The sequence below is a fragment of the Pithys albifrons genome, chromosome 6, assembly GCF_047495875.1.
Source record: "Pithys albifrons albifrons isolate INPA30051 chromosome 6, PitAlb_v1, whole genome shotgun sequence".
Taxonomy (NCBI): domain Eukaryota; kingdom Metazoa; phylum Chordata; class Aves; order Passeriformes; family Thamnophilidae; genus Pithys; species Pithys albifrons.
In genome coordinates, this window is record NC_092463.1 from 45,704,560 (window position 1) to 45,727,419 (window position 22,860).

Consider the following 22,860-nt stretch of genomic DNA (forward strand, 5'->3'; position numbering starts at 1 on the left):
TGACAGAAGCCTTGAGGTTCTGTCATAAGTCTCGGAGTGTTCAGTGGAGTATTAGTCAGTTTGAGTCATTGAATGGATGGGGCTGTGGCACTGTTCCCCAGCATGTGTGCTGCTGGCCTCTGCCAGGGAACTGCTTCTCCTGTGCCCCTTCAGTTGGATTTCTATTTCTATTGAAGCTAAAATAACACACCAATGAAACCACTGTATTTCTGTAGTGGCCTTCAAACATGTTTCAGCATCTTAATAACACTGCTGTGAGCAGCATTCCATTCATTTACTGTGCTGGCAGGTGAACGGAGATACAGGGAAGTTTGGCAAATCACCAAAGTAACAGTGAACCCATGACAGAGTCAAGGACAAGTCTAAAGAGGTTATAACTCTTAAAAATGCTAGTGAACGAATTAATCATTAACTAGCTTATCTCCACTATTGCCAATAAAGTTGAGATAGCTTATACCATTGTAAGTTTTCCCTTAGAACTACCAAATTGTCCTAGTAGTTGCCAGTAGCATTTTTATCCTGATTTAAATTCATAGTAGAAGAAAAACACTGATAAAAGAACTGAGTGTATATCTTTATCTATTAGCAGCTGTCTTGCCTCCTGTAAAGCAGTTCGTGATGCCTACAATCAGCTTCAGTTAGGCCTTTGAAAGAGTTGCCAGGTATCATAAAATTCCTGTGTGCATTTCTTGTCCAAGATCAGCCTTTCTATCAAGTCTGCCGCACAATCTCTTTCTGGATAGTTGACGGTTTTTCACAGCATTCATCAGTTGTGACCTTTTGTTTGTTTGTTTTTTTTTTTTTCTTTTGGCTAGATTTAAAAAGGCTAAGCTGATGGGCAAAGCTGCCACTAACCTCCCAGGAAAATAAATATGATCAGCAATGCAACTCCTCTGCGTTTTTTCCTATAGCCATTGTAATTGTACCTTTAAAGCATGTCTGTCTGGAACATGGAACTTAGCTTTTTCTTGGATGGATTGTTTTCGTTTCTTTCAAACTGACACTTGTATATCATGTTAATAGTAAGCTTTTCCAGGTTCTCATGAACTTTTTATTTTTTAATGAAAAATAACTTTAAAACATGCAAAAATCTTGTTTGTTTTTCAAACCCAGACTGGTAAGTCTAGAAAGAAAGAGCATACCAGCAAAAAACTATGATGAAAAACATTTCCAAAGGCAAATGTTTTGAATAACCTGCACACTGCATGTGTAAAACTAAATATGATCTTTTCAGAGTACATGGCCTCCTCTTTCTCTGGTCAAAATAAGGGGACTATTCTTCTGAGTTCATTTCAGTTCATCCTAATATTTCGTGTTTTAAAAATAAATCTGTTCTTTCATTTGGAGTTAAGTTATACATTTGCAACATGTCAGAGGGTATTCTGCTTAAGGAAATACTTAGTTATTTGTTTGACAGTATTGTATGGAACCTTCTCCCCCCAAGACACTGCACATCTATTTCCAGTATCCTCAAAAGGAATCTGCATAGCAAATTATTTCTATGCTCTAGTGACAAAAGTTTGGGGATGGGAATATTCTTTGACGGCATTGCAGACCCTAATTTCTGAAAAAAAGAGGTTTGAAGCTCCTCTGTACAGGTATATCAATACAAAATAATTATTTTTTTATTACGCGAAAACTTTGTAACTGAGAAAAACTGAGCTAAGTCTTTAAAAGAGGTGTCAGAGGGAAAAAGTGGATTAGTATCTGTGACATTGTAGGGAATAATTTCCATAGTAGACAGAAACAGAATTGCTGTTCTTAACAATTTTGCTAGTCTGCCTTTTTGTACAGAGCTGTGTGTAATGAAACCAAAAACATGTGAAGGGGATGAAGAAATTGGAGTTTTTTACACATTCTCATTCTTTGTTGTGTGTAAGAGAGTGCTAGGGCACAGATACACAATAAATGCAATCATTACACAATATTTAAGACGAGTGCAAGAAATGAGGTGGAGGCTTCTCTGTTCTGTGTACCCTCAGCTTTCAGTGCTGTGGTTTTCATTACAAATGTTGGATATTATGGTTTCTGTCTTATGTCACTTACTGAGAAAGAACTCAATTGCTGAGTGTGACAAAATGTACTGTGGAGCACAGCCAAAACCTTGAGCAGTCCTCTCCCCATCACTGTCAGAGACAATGGCATGCTCTCCAGATGTGCTTGCATCTGTTTTGTTGTTTTTTCCTACAAGATATGAACCAAAATCTATTGCCAGCTGCATTGTTCTGCTTGAACAACTGAGGAGAGATTGTGTATAAAACCAGAAATGAGTGAATAAGATTTATATCTACTAAAGCAAAAATAGGAGAGATTGTGCATAAAACCAGCAATAAGTGAATGAAAATTATATCTACAAAATCAGCAATGGGATAATTTCTTTTTCCTGCTCAGGTAAATCTCTTTCCTGGCATGCAGCTCAATATTTTCAGAGCAAGAAGCCACATCTTCCTGTCAGGCAGCCCTGAGCTTTGAGTAATTTCTCTGAAAATCACAAAGAGAAATAGAAATCCCCCATTAAGTTTAGTATAGTTTGGTTCAGATTCAAAAGCATGGGGCCTTAAAAGAGCAGAGGAGATCTGGGTTCTGTCTCAACTGTCTAACATTTAGCAAGGCCCTCATGTTACACTTCTGAAGAAGTGTATCCAAGGGAAATGTGCTCTGCTCACACCAGTAGGAGGATGCATGGTGTGCTGCCTTCTGCATTTGGTTATCTCAGCTGGTTGGCATAGAATAATGGGAGGCTTTCATTCAAGTCCCTTTTTGCTTCCTTTGAAGAAGCTACTTCTTGGAAAGAAGACACCTTGTGTAACTATATCTTTACATTTTTTGTTAAAAGATAATATGATCATTGTCATGCAAGTGGTTCAGAAGGCAAATCAACCACTGTCTGGGTCATGCAGCACCATGGTGTGCCTGGGAAGGTAGGACCATGACACTAGCCCTGGATGGCATAATCTGAATCTATTACACTCTTGAAACTGTGAGACGAGCATGAGCAGAAGTGTATACAGTAAAGATGAAAAGCATCCTTGTAAAAAACATCTGTTTTGTCATCTCTTCATCCTTTGAATGAACCCACACGAGTCAGTAAGAGCAAAGTATGACAGTCCTAGTGCTCAGCAGCTCTGGACTAGGGCAAACTCAGACTTGAGATAGTTTGCATCAACTCAGAGGTTTAAGAGGCTCTAGTAAATTATTTTGAAACAGCAGTTGTTTTTCTCCTCATGTTTGTTTTCTCTGTTGCTAGTTTTGAAGTGTGAGTCCACGTTGTACCTATTTCTCCATCAGTAACTAATCAGGAGAAGAATCTGCAAAAAACAGCAGCAAAGCGCAGGGAGTGACCACGGTGAGGGCACGTTGTTTACTGTCTGCTAACCTTTATCCTGAGTGCCAGTCATAGATGTACCTTCTGAAACACTATTTAAACAGGAGCTAAACCAAAGCTGCTCCATCATAAAGAACATTTTATTCACTCCAGCACTTTCAATTGCACAATAGTGCATGTTTTCTGCCCCTCAAAGATTTGAGCTTTGAGTGCACCCGTGGCAAGTTTGCTTTTTGGGGAGGTTTTTTTTCCCCTTGTATATTAAAGTTAAATAAGAGAAAGTGTCTTTCTTCATGAGGTCCTGTCCTTATCTTTAGAAGTTAATAGTTCCCATTAAAATTTCCCTCTTTTCCTTATGTGTGCTCCTTTTATGTCAGACTGTGAAGTTATGAAACTGAAGTTAGGACATTCACATGCATTTACAAAGAACAAAGGTGGTATTCATTCAAGTTAAATTGTGTTGTTTACTTTCTTAGTTTTTTATTCCTTTGTTAGTAATCACTCAAGTTTGTATTTCATGTTTCATACTCTTGACTTTTGTTACAGGTTGCTTGGCATAGGTACAGCAGATTCAACTGTTAAAAACCAAGTAATTCACCACCTTTTTATGACTGGTTGCAGGTAAAATAAGAATGTTAATTCAGACTGTATAGACATTAGTGTGGAAAATCTCAAGCAAGGAGCAGGAAGAATTAAATACGTGAGCACTGTCAGACTTCCAGGCAGCGCAGGACGAAACCATACTCCCATCTTACTTCAGACCGATGCAGATGCTGAAGCCCTTACTAGCCAGATATGTGACTTTTGCTGCCTGAAACACCGCCAAATACTCTAAAACTACTCAGGTTAATGTGTCTCATTTGTCATTAGGTATAGTTTTGGGATCATGCCTCAAGAAAAAGGTTAATTTTAAAAGCCCCATTGTGCCCACTTCTAGGTGAATGGAAAGGGAAGAGGAGGCACAGGTGGGCTGCTGCTGCTGCTGCTGCTGCTGCTGCTGCTGCTGCTGCTGCTGCTGCTGCTGCTGCTGCTGCTGCTGCTGTCCTCTTGTGTAGCAGAACAGGTGTCTCACAGCCCAAGCTGAAGAGACAAAAGGGGAAAAAGTGCAGAGGAATAGACTTTGTATGACTCTGGAGCATTATAGTTGCACTGCTTCTGTAAGATCTTTCTCATCACTGCTGTGCCCTACATTCTCTTCTAGCAGAGGATTTTAGGAATAAGCTCTCCTGCCCCAATAGCGCCTCACATGGGCTGATGTGAAAAGGCTGCATATTTGCTTGTTGAAAATGGCAACAAACAAGAAACGTCTGGTTATTAATTCTCCTTCCTTCACATACCTGTTTTCTTTAAACCACTGGGTGGGAGCCATGCTGAAGTCTTGGCCAACTGGCAAATGAGATATGGGGGCAGGCGATGTTCTGGCCAAATTCCACTTTAAGCTTTATGCTACAGTTAATTCTCACAGCACCAATCACACTGTGTTGAGAAGTGCAGATGTTTCTATTGTCAAGATTCCTGTTGAGAAGTCTTTTCCCATTCTACACTGAAGGCAAGTAAGAGAAGCATTTCATGTTTAAAAAAACCAAACTCACAGTCTGTAGGTTGAGCTGCTGGACTTACAGAGGCGAAAAAAAGCAAATAGTGAATAGAAACATCGAACACTGGTTTTTTTAAGCTCTGACTGTTTGCATTCAACACAATCTTGTTTATGAATTTCAAGTTTCTGGACTTCCATGAGATAAAATACGGGAAATTTATTAATACATATTTAATTTTTGAATCCTAATTGCTGTTGGCATTTTTGACTTGTTTCTAAGTTCAGAACTCGTATCGTCCTGGCTCGACTTCGCGAGCTATCCCCACGTGGGTGTGCCCTTCGAGCCTGTGCAGTGGATTTTTTAGGTGAGGCACAGAGTGCACAGAACTGGCCCCACCCTTTAACTCCTAAGATTCATCTGCCACGGCCGAGTGAGCTTGGACGGTGACAGTGAAGTCCTTGGGACTAGAACCTACAGCCCCTGGTATTCCCAGGAGGTCTCCCATCCAAGTACTAACCGGGGCTGACCCTGCTGAGCTTCTAAGATCTGATGGGATTGGGTGTCAGGGTGACCTTTAACTGTCTTAAATTCATAACTAGTCTATGGGTTAAACCTACTAAACACAGAATGGATGCAGCATTTCAATACAAGAAAACATGTAATCCAGCATAGTGACCATGAAATAGAAGAGGTAACTGAGGTTATTCTGTTACCAATCTGGCAACTAATGCTGGGACAGGAGAAACCAAAGCTTTGGTGTTTGTTGTATCCCATTTGCTCTTTCTCCACAGTTGTTGCAAGGAGAAAGACTTGAAGGAGCCAGGTTACCATTACATAACTCAGTAGAGTGTTTTCAGTGTCCTTTTCTTTCAGTTATATATGGATTATTTATTTTGCTGCACCTTTCTGTAAGAGATATGTGTGAAAGAACTGGCTACAAAAAGACAGACTCAAGTACAAATTACAAGAGAGGTGAGGAATCTTGGACATAAGATTGCAAATTCATGTTGTCTAATTTTCTTGCAAATGAGTTTTCAACTTGCTTGTCCTCTGTCAAATACTACTTACATGCAGTATTACATGCTGCTCTTTAGCTCATGCTTCTGTGAAAAATTTCCTAGGCACCTTACTCTGCATATGCAGTTTCAAAAGCATTTCTACATTAAAGAATCTTTTCTAATATATATGACTAATATTTCTCCACAATGAAATATTTGGCTGGGGAAAAAAAAGGTGAAAGATTTGGATATGTGACATTGTTTATTGTATTACTTATGTTTTGAGTTCTTCAGTTTGTTTGTTACAGATGATGAACATTCTTAGTGGTATACTTTTGACAAATTAATGTTCATTTTTTTGTCTCTTCCTGTGTTAATCTGGTTTCACAACTTCTAAGACGGTATTTTTTCCATACCAGTTACTGTGTTTAGGTGTGCTAATGTTAATCCTGACCAACAATGGCAGGAAGTCTTAAGGCTGCTAAAACTTTTCCACTATTACTTTGTTTTTGTTTCCTTATAGATTTTGCCTTTGATGGGCAAAATTTCATATATTTTATGTGCAATCATATATATGGTTGATAATAATATATATCTGTTATAAATATATTTATATATATATAAATTTAGCAAAACCAAGCAAAGTCAGCAGCTGTAATATTTAATATTTTTTCTTTAGTATCAAGATCCACATTTCACTTGTGTAATAATTCACGTGACTTCTAGTTAGGAATCTGAGGAGTAAAAACTGTAAATTATTTCTAGTTTAACTTCTCTCTGAGGAGTGCAGAATGTATCCTGGCAGGTAGTGATGACATGTTTGTTTTGGTTTTGCTTGTTTGCATTTGGTAGATCTCCTGGGATTTTTCTTGCTTGTATTTTATTCAAAGAACACCTGAAGGGCACATATATATTGCTTTATTTGTGTTGAACAACTGATGGGGTTATTATTCAAAGAGAAAAGCATGAAAATGTCACAAAATAAAACATAGAATGTCCAGTATTGTATGATGTTTCATTTATTTGTCATAAAGATATGGCCCAGGGATGAAGGAAGTTTGAGAAAATCAGGGTAATTTTGTGAATCTGATTTTATAGCAGATATTTAAACTGCTTGGAGAATCTGTGTGAGAAATGAATCTGTAGACAGAGATCTTGGGGCATGCTTTCTTTTCCTTCTATGGAAATCAATCACTTCAAACTAAACTCAGATCAGAACTACCCTGCCTGAATTATCAAACTGTTGAAATGTGTTATGCTGGTGTCTTGCTGTAGTAGTTGTAATTTGGGTACCCAGATGGTTTCCCATTCTTCTTAATAAGCTGAGCTAAGAGTCATGTTATGTCTTGTGATGGGAGGAATGAATCACATTAATGTCCCTTACGCAGATGAAAATATCTGTGGGCCTGAGGTAGCCAGAGACTTTTATGTTAGTGTATCTGAAATAAGAATATGTTCCAAACTTTCACTAAATTTTTCTCAAGCCCTGAATTTTGACTATACCCTGAATTAGGAGTAGATCAGCATGCGGGTGAGAGGAAAAAAGCTCAAGACAATTCATTGGTGAGCTGAGGCCTTAAAAGTGGTATAAATATTTATCTGTCAGTTTATGAGAGGTAGCAGCTCAGAAAATAAATTAAAGATAAGGAGATTAAAGGGGCAGGCAAGTGAGAGACAAAAAAAGAGATGCACTGACCTTGCTTAACGTGGAAAAGCTAATTAATAAAGAGGAAAAACATGGTTCAGGATTCAGCATGAAGGTGAGCTTTCTTTTAGGGTATGCTTATTAACAATCTGGGGCATTACTCTATAGAATAATAGTCTGAAGTGCTATTATTTCTAGTGGAAGTGAGTCTAAACTGTAACATGCTAGTCTAGTGACTGTGTAGAATGATTTTCTTCTTAAACTCTCTTTTAAGCAAAAAATTGAAAAGTGTAGAGCACTAACCTTTTATATTCCGAGGTTAGAGCAAAGGGAGTTGGAATGTGATTGTTGGCACACAAATCAATGAAGTACAGGACATCTCTGTTTAATTAGACAATGTCCATCTTGTGCAGTTATAATGACAATAACATTTCTTTCATATAAAGCTGGAAACAAGAAGAGATACCAAACAAGTAGATGTTACCAAAGATACTGAAATGAGTGGCAGAGGACTGATTTATACAGTAATGGATAACAAATGTGTTGTTTTACCCTTAAAAACTGTAGTAGCATTGTGTTATATTTTCCCAACCCTCTATTTTATGCTACATGCAAATAAACCCTATTTGAATGTAAAACCAATAGTGGATTTAATGTGTTTGAACACGGTATGTCCATGCTATAAAAGTACTGTGTTAAAAAACAAACCAACTTTCCATTTAATGAGTTTAAATGCAGATTGGCTGCTACTGCAGGTGTTCATTTCATCTTACCCAACAATCTGTAACACACTTCCTGCAAGCACAGTAACAAGCCAAGTTGTTTTAACCCAAGGGGATGTGTAAGAGAGGGGACATCAATCAGAATAATGTTTTTTCTTCATACAGACAATATAGGATACTGTGTAACAGGTTCTGGCATCCTGTGGCCTTTGCCTTTTTCATTATTAGTGCTCAGCAATTCTAGTATAGTGAATAGTCAACCTCCATGCTTCTAGACACAAAAAGCTAAAAGAAGGAGAAGCGGAGAAGATTTTTATTTGGTAAAAATATACTGTCAAAAATATACTGGTCCTATATTTTCATTCAAAGATGGAATTTCATACATGAATATAATAGGTTAAGACCCTGTTTGTGGCTTTGCTCTGTTGTATGCTTTCACATGTATTGTCTATAGCATGTATATTGACCCTTATTGTTCATGTTTCATGTTTAAGTATAGATGAAGAATATATTTTTTCATCTAACACCTATGCATCCTGTTGTAAATAATCCCTTGCAAAACACATGCGAGTCATTGTTTGTGCTGCTAATAAATTAGCAAGCAAAGCAGTATTGAAATACACAGAAAATGTTAAGGGTATAAAAATCTGTTGCATCAGTCTTTGCCATGAAAGTGATCAAACTACTAAAACTGAAAGTTAGAGGCAAAAATACAGAGGACATTAATTGCCATTCTCATTAGCTGCCTGGTTTGTCAAGGCAAGGTCTATTAGGTGACTTGGACCCATGGTACCAGTAAATGTGGTGGTGTGAGGTGTTGTTTGGTGCCACTCTGCCCGAGCCTCTGCTGTCTTTTGCAAGTCTGCGCCAGCTCTCAAACCACTGTGGGCAATCAGTGGTGGTGGTGTGTCAAGAAAGTTGTATGGACTGTACCTCCACCATAAATCATGTTTTCTAGCTCCTGTCACATTGAAGGTGGACATGTCAAATAATCTGGGTCATTTCAGATCAGTCTCTTTCCCCTAAAATGGAGCCCTTGTGCCATTCAGGTTACTAGAAAGAACCACCAGCCTCCTGCACCAGTTGAAGATGAGGTTCTTTTCATTAAGTGTTTTAAGCTTCAGTTGCTGAAGAGTTTAAAGCAGAACAATGAAGAAGGAAGAAGAATAGGAATAAATACGAGGTTAAAGTAAAGCGAATGGTATTATAAAATTATTTCATTGTCACCTGACAATTAAAGCCCAGAAGTGAAAAACAATAGAGGAAGTCGTGAGTGTCCCCAAATTATTTATATTAGTCTGGGCCAAAATTTGAGCTCCATTAAGTTCTTAGGAAAATGGATTTTGCTTTAGCCAGATTTGCTTTCCAACACTATATATCAATACTTTTTTTTAGAAGAAACACATAATTTTTTACCAGCAAAAGGTATGCCCATTCATCTCCCTAAGCTTCTGTTGTGTAGCAAGAGGTGGGAGAGATCTTTCTCTTTGTAAGTGGTGCCAGGATGTCCAGGCAAAACCCTTCTGAAGTCTTTTGGAAGTAAGACTTCATACCGTGCTAGAAAAGTGAAGGGAGTATTGTTTCCAATGGACTTCATCCTTACTGCAGCTGGTAGGAGATTTCACTGCAGGCAATTGAAACAAACTATACTTTTGCCCCTTGAAAGTTCAAGTGAACCTGTCAAGAAATATAATAAATGTAGTAATTGTGGTAAGAGGAGTGATGCATTGGTTCTAGTTTAACATTTCTCAAATGTCATTCTCATACACTTCTAGAAAGTGACTTTACCTGAGTTCTGGGCAGGCTGCCTGTGTGTGCAGCACAGCACAGCTGGAGTTTCTCTGCAGGCAGGTGGTGGGGATAACAAGGAGTGGGGAATGGCCAGCTGCTACTGCAGAGGGGAGGAGTGGGGTCACATGAAGGAGACAAGACACAAAGAGATATTGGTTAGAGAGAATGCTGAGGGCTCCTCTTCAAGAAGTTAATACTTTGGTATTTTCTGTGGGGGAAATGCTGAAGGAGCTTTCTCATCATTCTTGGGAATGGCTACAGTGCTTGTGTAAATGTCCTCAAGGACACTTGTGTATTTTGAAACATTCTCTGACCAGTGACCTACGAAGGGTGCTGTGTTTGAAAGGTCACAGGAGACATTTGCTTGAGTAATGACCTTTGGCCACTCAGACAGCAATGGTGTGATATTTGGACTGCACCAACAGCTTAAAGCAGCATTAACAGCAGAAAAAACTGAGTTAAGTATTCCTAGATTTCCAAGACTGACTTGTTTAATTGTGTTACAGTAAATATAACCATGAAAACTTATGGTTTTGAGTAATTAGAAAGTAGCAAGGTTGGTGTATAAGACTTGAGTAGGGCAGAAAGAGAGGAGGGAAAAGAACTGAACAAAAATATGAGGTAAGTTCAAGTCGGTTACTCCATGATGCCTGAGGAAAGACACACAAATGCATGATCACAGGTTTTTCATTCCTAGACCCTTTCAAATATTTCAGTGGTACAAACTGTATGCTTTGATTGGTGTCACCTGTTAATTAATCTGGCAGAAAAGTACCAGAGATTAAACAGACTTGTTACTGCAGGATAGGTGGAAAGGGCAGCAGTTTTTTTAAAGAGCATTTGTAGAGAATGCTTCTTCAATTAGGTATGTTGTGCACAACAAAGTTTCAAATTTTCCCACTTGAATCTATATACTAAACACTTAGATGAAGACATGCAATTAAACTAGCACATTCTGTGTTGTTTGCAGGGATGCAATGCTAAGTCATGTACTCTGTGGATTTTTAGTATCGATTTTTTCACTAATCTGAAGGCAACATACATTTGCTTAAGGTGCTATAGACCTTTGCAGCATAACTTCAACACATTATCTGGTTGATTTATGCGTGTTTATAAATTTAGCCTAACCTGAGCATTTTCACGCTCTAGACTGTGGGCACAACCATATTTTTAGTATGTTTGTTGTGGCTGCTTCCTCACTTTCTTGTTTTTGATACATATGATACAGTAATAATTTGAACATTATTTAAGCATCCATTGTTTTCAGTATAGAACTCTACTGGAAGTTGGGTTTTGTGTTCCTGTGGTTCATTGAATAGGGACCAGTTCAGTCAACCAGATAAAAATGTACTTAACTTTAAGGACATGTGTAAGAGCTGCTGAGTTAGCACAGAGCTGTGTACCAGGAGATCTCTATTCATTAGATTAAAAGACCAGAAGATTGTGTTTGGGTGTGACGTGCTGTAAAGTGAGCCTCCAGTTGTGTGCATTTCCTGTAACATTAGCCCAGGGACAGGCCAGTCAACAACTGAGGAGTGTCATGCTCCAAAGAGTTTTACTATCACATTTCAAACTCACATAATATCCATTGCTTAGACGTTTAGTGGCAAGGGCTTTTTTATTACTTGGAAATTATTTCCTCCAAAAGTGAATGAGACTTTCCATAGCTCCAACTTTAGGTAAACATTCAAACATTGACTTTAGTAGAAATGCCAGTAAAAATTCAGTAACAACCTTAGGATTTATCTCATGGGAGTTCATTATTGGGCTTAGACTTTTCATTCCTTGAACTGAAGCACCCTGTCATACATCACCATTTTCTGGACATGATGTTCACATAACGTGCTTTGGAATTCACCATGGAAAACATAGACATAGTAAATATGGTGTGGGTCAAGATCATTCTGCAATTTATGATTGGAGATGTAACTGATTATAATTTAAGCTAGAACTCTGTAAGCCTGCTACTTGTGTAGCATGTTCTGCAAAAGTTCTCAATGCCATCTCAGGCTTAGTCACTCTTTAAGCACTCTGGATTATAAATCTCACAAGAAAGAACAGGACTAATTGTGATGTCTCCTCCTACTTCTTTTTTCTAACTTTCTATGGAAAGAGTCTAACAGTTTATGTCTGGATAATGCTGAAAATTCACAACCTACAGACTAGTGAATATCACAGCAGTACTTTGGGGAAATACTGTACTACATGCTTGTCTTGCAGTCATGTCCTGAGTATCTAGAACTGATCGCTGTCAGAGATTTCAGATTGGGTTAAACGAGCCCTCTGGTTTGACCTGCTTTACTTTTTATATTAAAAAACCATTAGAGAGAGAAGCATGGAGTAATTTGGAAAATTAACCTTTTTAGATTTCCAATAACTTTGAAAAAGACAAGTTTCCATAGCTGAATTTGTCCAGGGTTAGAAAATCCATCCTGGTTTTCAGAAGCTGTTGTGTCCTTATCCAGTGACAGTAGTTGTATCAGGTGGAAAACAAACTGCTGCAGCTCACAGTAGTGCATCCTGCTGTTGAGCCTGCCAACTTTTGGATGTAAAGATTTGTCTTCAACACTTACATATTAACCATGCTGCTCCCTGTTGAAGTGAAGCAGTTCTCTAAGAAGATACCACCAGGCTGAACTGTAGTAGTTCAGCCAAGACTACCCAAAGTGGTACTACAGTCCAGTGGACAGTACTAAATAAGCAGGAAAAAGAAAATGGCTTGTTAGGATAGACAGATGGAATGCAAAAATAGTCTTATTCCTGCTATCCATTAAATTCTCTCGACTCTTTTGCTTACAGAAAATGAGTGTAAGCACACCTGGGGGAGATAGGCAGATCCCTTGAGAGCATGGTGCATGCCCTGATGGTATCACATGTGTAATATATAAGGTAGAAAGCAACCCAATCATCCATCTTCAGCTCCATAGTCCTAAATATACCCTTCTTTGTGAAGGTTACTTTGTATTTATGAGCTCCCACCTAAATACTGTTGGTTTTCTGGGTTTAGTATCTTAACAGACATCTCTGATCTGTTGATAAGGAGGGAACAATATAAGCAGATCACCTGAGCTATCCATTTATCTGAATGTCCATTCCGTTTCATACAGCTATGAGAATAAAATTTTAGTCCATGTGAATAGGAAACTTTTCTTTCCTTTCACAAGACTGTGATCACATTGTTTTTACTGCTGGTTTTCATTTGTTTTAAAGGTACACCATGAAAAAAATGTTCCAAACACTAATTATACAGACACATGAAATGGGGAAAAAGATGCTTTACACTGGGTGAAAATTACTGCTGCTTTTTAGGATTTCCTCTGTAAGAAGTCTCTTTGATTCCAGCAGATGGCATGCACTCTTCAAAGCTTGCTGTGTATGATCATAAATACTGCTCCAAGGAGCATATTGAGCTCTACAGCTAAACTGTATCACAAGTGATTCTGTTATGCCACAGTTTATTTCTGTAATATCTTTGATATATTACAGGAAGCTAGTATGTGCTCAAAGCAAAGTTTCTTTGCTGTTTTGGGGCCAAGATGGAATAATGGAACATGAGCAGAATTTGTTGGAGCACTAGTTGTGATTAAAGCGATCTGAATATCTGTCTATAAGAAAAGCATATTGGCATAAAAAGAGAAGCAGGCAATCTAGGTGAAAAAAAGAAAACCACAGCAAAACAAGAGACAAGAATGACTAGAAGTTTCTTGAACAGGATGCATTTTAAGCTAAATATGCCATATGGTGAGAGAAAAACCTTCAAATGTCTTTTTTTTTTCCTTTTCGGCTTGTGAGACAACATTGTACTGGTGAACAAATACAGTCTGTTGATAATGTTATGCTCTGAGACCTCTGCACTTTCATAGAGGTTTCTGGCACTCAGAAATTGCAGTGGTAAATTTTCAGTTTTATAGTTGCTTAAATTTTCCTTGTAAGTCAGATTTCGGAGAACAACTGAGAAACACCATTATCAATAGTGCAGAATTATTATCTGTTAGGGTAGGTAGGGGCAAATTGGGACTGTGAGTTTGCATACACGAATACAAATTCTGACATTTCCACACAGAAGTTCAGCTCTTTCTTGCAGTCTCCTTAGTAGTTGCTCTTTGTGCAAACAGTTTCTTACTCTATCCCCAACAGTTTCTGGAAGAGAGATTTTCCCCACAGGAAGCAATGAGGAATGTTTTCAAACAGAATTAGTGCTGGATACAATGTTATGTGCTGGCTCATTGACAAACATCTCGTGGGAATGAATCCATTTTCTTAGTGAATTTTTGGTTGCTTTTTCTTAAGGTTATCTAAAGCCTTATCAAATTTGGACCTGTTTGTGCCCTTTGCAGGGTTTAAGAGGAAAATACTGAAAATGTGAAGGGTCAGCTATTTCAAACCTCAGCCAGTGGAAGTCAGAGAATAGCTCTGTTGTTTTGGATTTTTTTAATTTTGATTTTTCTAGTTTTTCTGATTGAATGTGCATAGCAAACCTAGCATTATTCAGTCACATCTAAGAAAGCAATTACAAAGTAAAGGGCTTTTAGTACTTTGAGAAGGAACTAGTTAGGATATATATTTTCTAAAGCGTACTGGAAAAGAAAGATGAAATTTTGGTATGAGAGGGAAGTTTTGCTTGCAGGTTAAAGCAGTAACATCTGTGGTCGCAGTTTTTAGTTGAAAGATGGTTTGGAACTGTATTGAAATCACCTGAAATTTTACAGCACTTCATTACAGCACAGTATTAACAAGACTCCTAATGCATTATGGGAGTACTTTCATGCTGCTATCAAACCTATAGGGAACTTTCAAAGTAGGTACCAAAAAGAACAGTCATGGTTGCATGGGCAAGGAGAGTTTTCCTCATTTTTTGTATTTTTTTCTGCTCATTTACACATATCATACTTTTTAAAATAAATGGCTAATATTCAGATTTGGTGAGAAAATAAATTAAGCAATTGAGATTGGATCTTTTTATCCCTAATGATGTCTAGATGCATGCTGCAGTCTGTCTAAAGAGATTATTGAAAGCCATATATGTGGACATACATAGGATGCGTGACTGTGAATAGAAAAGAACTCCTTCCTGCCTAGCAGATCCATCATCTTTACTTCTCTTTCTTATTGTCCAGATGTATTGCTGCAGCCCAGTTAATACATAAGTCAATCCATTAGTCAATCAGACACGAGGAAACCCTGGGAGGAAAAAATGTGTCTCTTTCATGGTGATATTTATTCATGGAAAGACCTAGATAGATATGTAAAATAGGATCATATGCTTATGAAAAATTTGTCTCATGTTTTACGTTATTTTCCTTGACTCCTGCTTTCAAATGGTCTTTAGACTACCCTCTCTCCACTGGACAATTAAGCTTCCTGAGTCAGATCTAAAAGATGGAGAAACTGTTAAAAGATGAGCTGAAATGTCCTGATAATTCTAATAGGATTTTAAAAATGCAAATAGATGTAGTGTATGTTCAAAGATTGCAAAATCAGGAAGGTCATAAAGAGTTGTTTTTCCAGATGATCTTATGGAGCAATGCTCCTAAAAAATCAGAAGAAAGAGATAGATGTAACTGGTAACTAGTTCAGAGTAGACCACTCTTTCTTCCAGGTTCAGTAAGCCTGCTGCTGATGCTATTTAAATACACAATCATAGCACCATAGAATTATTTAGGTTGGAAAAGGCCTTTAAGATCATCAAGTCCAACTATTATACCTGCACTGCCAAATCCTTCACTAAATCATGTGCTTATGTGCCACATCTTCATGTTAAATATCTCCAGGGGTGATGACTCAAACTACTTCCCTAGGCAGCCAGTTTCAATGCCTTTTGGTGAAGAAATGTTTCCTAGTATCAAGTCTAAACCTGCCCTAGTGCAACTTGACGCCATTTCCTCTTGTTCTATCACTTATTGTCAGTGAGAAGAGATCAACCCCCACCTGGCTACAACCTCCTTTCAGAGGGGAGCTGTAGAGACCGATAAGGTGCCCCCTGAGCCTCCTTTTCCCCAGGCTAAACAACCCAGCTCCCTAATAGGCCTTGTGCTCCAGACCCTTCACCAGCTTTGTTGCCTTTCTCTGGATGCTCTCCAACACCTCAAAGTCCTTCTTTTAGTGAGGGACCCAAAACTGAACACAGCATTTGAGGTGCAGCCTCACCAGTGCAGATGATGAAGTACAGGGGGGCAATCACTGCCCTGGCCCTACTGGCCACATTGTTTCTGAACCAAACCAGGGTGCCATTGTCCATCTTGGCCCCCTGGGCACACTGTTGGCTCATGTTCAGCAGCTGTTGACCTGCACCCCCAGGGCCTTTTGTGCTGGGCAGTTTTCCAGCCACTCCATTCCAAGACTGTGGTGTTGCATTGAATTGTTGTGGCTGAAGTGCAGGACCTGGCCCTTTGCCTTGCTGAACCTCATAAAATTGGCCTTGACCCATCTATCCAGCCTGTCCAGATCTCTCTACAGAGCCTCCAGCAGATCAACACTCCCACCCAACTTAGTGTCATCCACACTCTGACTGAGGGAGCACTTGATCCCCTTGTCCAGATCATCGATAAAGATATTAAACAGGACTGGCCCCATCACAGAGCCCTGGTAAACACCATCTGTGCCTGGATGCCAGATGGATGTAACTCCATTCACCACCACTGTCTGGGCCCGCCCATCCAGCCAGTTTCTTGTCCAGCCAACAGTGCACCTGCCCAGGCCATGAGTAGCCAGTTTCTCCAGGAGAGTGCTGTGGCAAATGGTGTCAAAGGCTATACTAAAGTGCACATAGACAACATCCACAGCCTTTCCTTCATCCCCTAAGCAGGTTACCTTGTCATAGAAGGAGATCAGGTTGGTCAAGTAGGACCGACCTTTCATAAACCCATGCTGGCTAGGCCTGATCCCCCAGTTGTTCTGGTATGATTGTGATTAAACTCACTCATATGATTGTGGTAAACTCAGAGAATGTACACTAAACACTAAGTCAGAGGAAACAACGTGGTTGTAAATTGTTCCAGGGAGAAAAGGTCTTTTTCACACTGCAAAAAGGCAAGTCATGCTTCAGGGTATTACTTGTAATACTAGTCCTTAGGACAAATCAGACGCCATAGCAAATTACTAAATCTCCACTCAGAATTCATTAATGTATCACAAATAAGAAGTAAAAACCTACATAATGCCGTTAAAATTGAATAGAAGGGCTTAGTGGCAGCAAGCGGCTTAAAGCCCTTGTTAATGCAGACTGAGGCTTATGTTTCTCTCGCAGACTGAAGTTTATGTTACTTGTTTGTAGTAGTTTTATGTGTTTGCTTTTGCCTTTTTTTTTTTTGCTTTTGTGCAGAGTCAGAAATCTCACCAGAATATTTTACTGAATTAAAATGCCACATTTAACAACTGAACATTACATAGCATGAGTGATGCCAAAGCTAATGCATGCTTTGCACAATAAAAATATTTTAGCTCTTTTCCCTGCATGGCCTGTCATATTGTGACTGTATAAGATGAGCTTTACCAGCTCTACTGTGGTTTTAAAAGTATATTTAATCTAAGAAAGTAAACCCCCCCACTATAGCAGATGCCATGGCACACTGGAACAGTATAGTCTCAGACTGTCTCCCAAAAGAAGCTCAACAGCTGGTGTCATGATATGTTTAATTTAAGCAGCAGACCACTTTCAACTCAAACTAGAAGTTTCTTGCTAAGCTTGTGCTTGAGCCCTGATTTCACTAGAGTTGTGGCAGACAGTTTGAACTCCTTACATCCAGCTAATGGAATCCCTCTTATCCTGGTATTTTCTATGTTTTCTTAGTCACTCGTCTTTTATGCATCAAACAGAGTAGATCCTATCGCACAAATGAGGTAGGAGTAAGCTGATCATGTTGGGTGGAGCAGATCCCTCTACTATCATTAACACAGCATGTAATCCCCAGTAATCAGTGTTACACTGTCTCTCCAGGGAAAGGGGGAAAAATACAACCCTGATCCAAGCCTTGCTTCCAACAAATACCCTGCAGGGCGTATTAAGCTCTCCTTTGGTCCAATGCAATCCCACTGATTGCTAGGAGGAGCTCTGTCAGTGAGGAATCATCAAGATTACTGTGCACCGAGCTTCATCATACCATTTTTGTCATGGCTTTTCAGCTCTGGCTACTTTTGAACCACCTGTCTGAGTACTATGGAATTGACAAGAGCAGATTTGCAGCACATTTGCTTTTTATTCTGAGATCAAAAAAGCTACATCAACTTTCTACCGCACCTCTTTCTTTTTATTCCTTAAGAAGGCCAGTCCTTCTAAGAACAACTGGATTTGTATAGCTGCTCTTTACTCATTGCTTCAGAAGAGAGCAGTATTCCATTTGACAGCAAAAACGCAGCTCAAGAGATGTTCTTAGACCCTGAGATTTAGCCTGTCTGTCCAAGCCTGTTTTCTTAAGAACAGTTCTTCCTACCTAGATGGAACTAATTGCTAGAAAACAAAGCAGACTTTTATACTGCTTGACTGTCACAACTGAAATGCCTTGAACAGATTAAATAGGATCTCTACTAATTTACCTTGTCCCCAGCATCTGTTTTCAATAGTCCTGTTATGGTCTTTGCCTACCTTTTTACTTAAGGAAAAGATTTTTTTCCCCTCTAGTCTGTAATCTAGGTTTATGCCAAGGTGGGTAAGTATTGGGAGATGTAGAGTTCTTTAACTAACTGGCTGAAAATAAAAGGGTGTTGTTATTCAAGCACTGAGTAAATTGTTAACCCTTAACTTTAGTGAGGAAAAGAGTTATATTTAGCAGCCAAGGAAAAGTGTTTTTTCCAACCTTTTAGTCCCAGAAACTTCATTGGGAATCCAGGAAAGAAAGTAGCAGTAAGAAGATACAGACAGCAGACTTTCTCAGAGGGAGCTAGGAGAAGACCCCCAAAAAAATCCTTGGGGGAAATAGGTACAGAAAATACATGGGACCTTGGTGCTTTAATAAATTATTTTCCTTCATTTTAACACATTACGTGTAGCAGCCTGCAAGAGAAACAGACTGCAGCTTAAAAAGTGCAGATAAATAGATAGCACGGTATATCTCACAAGCAAAACTAACTGTAAATATTTACATAATGAAAAATCAAATGCTTATGGACAGATTTTTTTCTTGTACTCTGTGGATTTTGTGGGGATGAGGGACAGTAGAAAAACAAATAGATAACTCTTGATTATTCAGGCAAGAGATTCTTTGCTTAAAAGGAAGTGTAGTTGAAGTTTAATTCTAATACTAATTTCTATTAATGTGCTTATGTGCATGTCAGTGTAGAGCATATTTGAAACCAATGCAAATATAGACTGTGTTCACTTTGGGTCATTTCTCTTCTCTACTAAGGTTTATAAAAATCAAATCTCCTGGGCTCAAAGGAGGTCTTCTCTTTTCTAGGGAAAAGTGTTGCCTCAAAAGGGAGCAGGGTAGGTGACACTGGACTAGGAAGAACATCATACTAAATTATTCAAAAACTGCCACATATGTCTAGCCTTTGGTAGGGGCTGTTTCATATGATCTGCTGTTTCATGTGACTACACATGTTCCAATATTTGATTCATTTTCTTTATAAGTCCGGCCAATGTTTTCAGGCACCTGCAGTTAGCAGAAATTATTATTATCTTTGAAGGGCCCAGTACTTAAGTTTTCTATTGACATGTTTTGGAGCTTAGCTCTTTGGCTGCTTGTCGCAATGACATATGAAAATAATGAGCAGAATTAATTTATGTCATTATGTTCTGGCTTCAGTGGAGTTAGACTCAAAGATGTTTTGGTTGAATAGGTTTCTGATAAGCATTCAGAATGGTTCCTTTTGTTTGAAAAGCTATAGAGGCTCAGCTCAGTGAAACAATGTTTTATTTAAATAAGGTAATAATTTGCGTGTTTGAGAGATCACAGCTGCTAAAATGCATTCTCCACTGTTTTGTGATACTTACCTATGTACAGAGGTACCATTAACATAGAGGTTATATGGGTGGTTTTCAGTTGTGAAGGAGGGGCTCTGGTTGTTGGTACACTTTTGTCTCCCCAGCACTACCCATGAGCAGGGGTGCAGTCAAGCTCCACTCAGTCATGCATTAAATTTTAACTTCAGCATGAACATCTGAAGCAGAAGGAAGCCTTATACATATTTAAGTCCCTTCCCTGCATGCTTTAGAGTGGCACTGTGGACTTCGCAGTACAAAGAAAGCTGTTCATGTGAGCTTGCACTCTCAGTGGCAGACAGCAGAGGAGCATGAAAGATCCAGGGCGATCTGGTTGATGAGAGCGCTCTCATTTTGCATTAACTTACATCTGTTCATCTTCCATTGGCTTAAATTGGCACTTCTGGCAGTTATGTCATTATGTGACTGCACGTTACAGGTTCAAAAAAGTTCTGCATTCTTCTGAAGCTAAATATCATTTACAAGATGCAAACAGAGACACAAGCCAGCACAAGGAGGATGATGGAGGCCATAAGACAAAAGTTCATTTTCATGACTGAAGTTAAATGGATTTTCATTTTCTAGTAATTGGATAGAAAATTCCTGGTGCAAAATTCTGATTTCGCCATGTTCTACACCAGAAGCTTCTCTTATCCTTCACAGAAGGTTTATATTTCACTATTGTTTCCCCTCCTCTCCTCCCACAACATACTTGAAAGCCTTGAGCAATACTTCATCTCTGGTCTGTTGATAAATATCTCATTGCTGAGAGCAGTGCTCACTCCTTTGTGGTACTGTTTTTCATGTTCTGATATCCATGCCATCACTTTTCATAATGCAGCTGCATGGTTAGTGTATTTTCCTATTGGGTCTTTTTCTTTAAAAAACCCATACTCATTGGAATTTCAGTCCCTACTGAAGGTTGACTTAAAACCTTGAAGAGCTGCAGAGTGTAAACCCCATATTTTGCACTTCAGGGAAGCACAAAATACAGTACTAAGGTCCAGGAAATTTAGGAATGTCTTTAAAGGGCATTGTGTCCTCTTTTCATTCTCTTCTCAGAGGATATTTAGATATCTACATTTTATGTGGCTGAATTTTGAAGAAGATGGTTGCTGTCATATAAAAGCTCTGTGTTGTTTGACCCCCTCAGGCAGAGCTGACTTCATTTCACTTGGAGTATAACCTTAATTATACCCTAAGTATAAAATAGTCACTGCAGCTGGGGTAGTAAATCAACCTTCACCTCCTTTCACGAGCCTTTGTTTGTATGCTGGCAAGGCTTGAAGTGGAAGGGGATCTGGCCAGCAAACACAATGTTGTCACTTGGAAGTGGATGGGAATAGAAATAAGGCTTGAATACAAGACCAGTACTGGAAGCCTTCTTCTGCATGGGAGGACTTCAGCAATGGTGTAAGGGGCACAATAGGCTTCACTGTGAACTAGCGTAAAGGCCCACAGCTGAGTAAGTAGATATTGATGAGGTGGCTTTCTCTTAGATAATATGAAACTATGTGCTTGATGTTAGGTGGACAAAGGTCCAGGAAACCAAACTAAGATGAGCCCAAAGTAAAATCATCAAGTGCTTGTGTTTACTGATCCATTCTAGTTCTGCCTAATTATTTGCTAATGGAAGATACTCTAAGGTTTTCTTTTTAATTACATCTCTTCATAATTCAGAGTTTCAGGGGAATATATAATTAATCTATAGTGAATAATAGATCAAAACAAGTTATATATTCATGTTCAGAGTGCAAGTGAATCTTGTAGTAATCCCCAGCTGCAAAGTTTGGATCCCAAGTTCTTTGGGTTTTTGGCAGACTTCCACCAGTGATTTCATGGCTTTGGGGCCCACATGCATGAAAACTGCAGACACTGTGTCATCTTTCTCTTAATTCCTCAAGTAACTGTTGTGCATATTATCTCCTGGTTAATTCTTATGTACCTCTGATACTTGCATTTGTAAGTCTTCAAAAAGTAGCCGTGCCTCAAACTTGAGCTTTCAGAATGTGCACTGGTGTTCCTTGTTCTTCCACCACGAGCAGCACATCTTGTTGTGACCACCACTGTGAAATATTTTTGAAATTGCATAATAAAAATTACAACACTTGGAGGGTTTTCCTATCTTAAAAAAAAAAAAAAGAAGATAAAGAATATTCTATAATGCATTTTGAGACAGTGCTACTTTTTAAACAATCGAATGTATTGGAAAAAAATGCAATTTCAATTGGAAAAGGAAAATCGTGGAAATATTTGTATCGAAATGACTGAATTCTTATTACAGGTCTAATCATAACTTTCTGTTGAGAAACTTTGCAAAGACAACAAGCTATGCAATATAAAACAAACAGAAAAGTTTTGAGTTGTTGGAAATAGTTTATTATTGAGAACACTGAAACTTCATATATCTTTTCAGACCTCTTTTAAGACCTGTAAACCTCTGTCTGTTGTAGTGGAAGGTTTTCTAAAACTGTGTCCTAATCTGGCATAACACTGGATCTCAAAAAATATATTTTTTTAATGATAAAAAATTTGTTCTTTATCCATTTCTCATATTTAAGTGGACAGCCTTAACTTTTAGGGGAAATTTTTGATTCATACTAGTATTTTTAGTATTTTTTTCCAAAAGCTTTCTCATATTTTGTATATAGAAAGGAAGTCTATCACTAACAAGTTCTCAGAGGTTGAGAAAGTTAGAAGCATGACTGTTGAAGTCCTGCACTTATGTGCATATCACTTACTCAAATATAAACCAGGGTTAGTAAAAAATGTTTTTTCTCTAACCACTGCCAATGCAATGAAACCAAAGGTTTTCTTGGGGAATACATAGTTTTTTGACTCATTTTCAGTGGCTGTTGTTCAAGTCTCATTGCAACCAAGCTAAAAATATTCTTTTGACCTCAGCATTCTGATTACATTACA

General features: G+C 38.5%; 1 protein-coding gene across 1 annotated transcript in view; it reads left to right on the forward strand.

Moving 5' to 3' along the window:
• The window catches only part of SLC1A2 (solute carrier family 1 member 2), an 86,217-nt gene that overhangs the window by 27,206 nt on the left and 36,151 nt on the right, over positions 1-22,860 (forward strand). The window lies entirely within an intron of this gene.